General features: G+C 46.7%; 1 protein-coding gene across 3 annotated transcripts in view; it reads right to left on the reverse strand.

The window, feature by feature from the left end:
* The window catches only part of zmp:0000001168 (signal-induced proliferation-associated 1-like protein 2), a 79,470-nt gene extending 77,588 nt beyond the window's left edge, over positions 1 to 1,882 (reverse strand). For all 3 annotated transcript variants that reach the window (XR_007266011.1, XM_048619592.1, XM_048619588.1), the window contains exon 1: positions 1,295 to 1,882. The gene's annotated coding sequence lies outside the window, so the exon portion shown is untranslated. The remainder of the gene's footprint in view (positions 1 to 1,294) is intronic.
* Between the last annotated feature and the right edge of the window lie 557 nt (positions 1,883 to 2,439).

The following is a 2,439-nucleotide window of genomic DNA, read 5'->3' on the forward strand; positions in this document are numbered from 1 at the left end:
CGACCCTCCGACAGAGCGGCGCTCCCTCGGCGCCGACCCTCCGACAGTGCGGCGCTCCCTCGGCGCCGACCCTCCAACAGAGCGGCGCTGACCCTCCGACAGAGCGGCGCTCCCTCAGTGGTGCCAACTGGATGGTCAGTGTGAAACATGACCACAGTGGGAGTGTGACTTGAATGTACAATATTGTAGGCATCACAGAGAATAAGAGAGAGGGAGAGAGGCCAGCCAGTCCAATAAGAAACACAAACTGTGTGACAACACAGAGAATAGCCCACAGGCTGCCCAAAAGCTTTCTTCTGCACTGTAATAATTCTGTCCAGCTCTACACAAAACCTTATGTGAGACTCACAAATGGAGGAATGTGAAGATCTCAAAGATATTTCCTGAACAGATTCACATCCTCTAGATGACATTTGTTATTAAAAAGTCGGACCGACTCCTTCTGATGGCACTTGAGAACGGCTGTAAACTTTGCAATTTTGCGTCGGCAAATAATATTAAACCCAGCTACACTTTGGCTGCAGTTGGCGCCTTTAAGAGCTGCAGTGTGGCTTTGGGGAAAGAGTGAGGTGGTGTTGGAAGCTGGCGGGGGGGGTGGTGGGTTGGATAGCAGAGGGGAGGAAGGTTACTGTAAAAGCAAACCCAATTAAATCGCCACGGAATCCGTGATAATTGGACAGGGCTGGAGAGACGGACAATGCACCAATAGAAAGATGGTTGGATTGCATTTTACCCTCGGCTTTTCAAAGACAATATTCAATCAGTTTCATAAAGCGAGCGGAAATCTCACAGCAAAGCCCCAGAAACTGACATCCCCCAGATGTCATGTCAGTTTCATACTGTGAAATCCTTCAAAAACATACATATATATATATATATATATACATAAGGCAGATTGCATTACACATTATTGATTAAAGCACACACAAATAGCCAGGTGACAAACAATAAAATAAAATTCCGCTTGTACGGTCCCCCCCCCCCACTAAAACCCTTCGACCAACCAAAGGAAAATCCCAACCCAAAATAACTGACTTTGTCTCAAAAACAAATATTTCGTGGTTACAAGAGACGGGAGTTATATTCTGCGGAGGGTGAGGGTCCTGTTAGTGACACATTATACACACACACACAGCACAACACAGCCAGAAACAAAATGACCCAGATTAAAAACGATACATTTCTCAACACAGGGTTACATTTCATTTCCCTCCCCAACCCCGCAGTCTCCTCTCCTCCTTCTCTCCCTGTCCTCAGGAGGGACATGTTAGGATGAAACAGTCCTCTTTCTTACCTTACTGTTCTTGATGCCTGGCTTCAGATGTTACCAGATGCTGTTCTGTCTGTGCGTGTGTTCTCTTTCTCTCTCTCTGACTGCCTGTTTCTGCTCCAGAGCCCATATACAGGCCATGTGACACTTCGCCTCAATTAAAGCTACTGCGTCCACACTCCCAACATTGTGATCTCCGGTTTTACTTTCCACTCAAAACACTCTCTGTCTTGACCCAGCAGTGGTCACCTTCCACAGACGCTGCTGCACCTGCTGAGAATTTCCTTAACTCTTTATTTTGATACACTCTTTTCCTATCTGACCTCTGTCACTCCCTCTCAGCCTCTTCCTCTCTCTCCGCCTGCCTCCTACTGTCTTTCTCCCTCCCTGCCTCTCAATTTCTCTTTTACTCCGTCTTTCTCATCTCTCTCTCTCCCTCCATCTGTTTCTTCCCACCATCTGTCTTTCTCTCTCCGTTGCTGTATCTCTCATTGTGTCGGTCTCCAGTGTCTAGAATTGAGTCTCTCCCTCTCCATTTCTATTATCCCCTTTCTAGCTTTCTCTTCAACTATTAGCCCTTCTCCGTTGTTCACCCTTTCCCCCCCCGCCTTATCCTGTCTATCTCACTATTCCTATCTCCAACTATGTCCCTTTCTCTTTATTTGTATAGAGTCATACAGCACGGAAACAGACCCTTCAGTCCATCTAGTCCGTGCCGACCATAATCCCAAACTAAACTAGACCCACTTGCCTGTGTTTAGCCCATGTCCCTCCAAACATTTCTTATTCATGTACTTATCCAAATGTCTTTTAAATGTTGTAACTATACCCACATCCACCACTTCCTCTGGCAGTTCATTTCCACACACAAGCCCACTCTCTGTTTAAAAAAAGTTACCCCTCATGTCCTTTTTAAAACTTTCTCCTCTCACCTTAAAAGTATACCCCTTAGTGTTGAACTCCCCCACCCTAGGGAAAAGACCCTGGGGTGACACTGTTGCCTCACAGTGCCAGGGACTTGGGTTTGATTCCAGCTTCGTGTGACTGTGTGGAGTTTCTACCTTCAGGTGCTCCAGTTTCCTTCCACAGTCCAAAGACATGCAGGTTAGGGTGGATTAGCCATGCTAAATTGTCCCATAGTGTCCAGGGATGTGCAGGTTAGGGTGGAT

This window comes from Rhincodon typus, chromosome 43 (assembly GCF_021869965.1).
Source record: "Rhincodon typus isolate 14 chromosome 43, sRhiTyp1.1, whole genome shotgun sequence".
Taxonomy (NCBI): Eukaryota; Metazoa; Chordata; class Chondrichthyes; order Orectolobiformes; family Rhincodontidae; genus Rhincodon; species Rhincodon typus.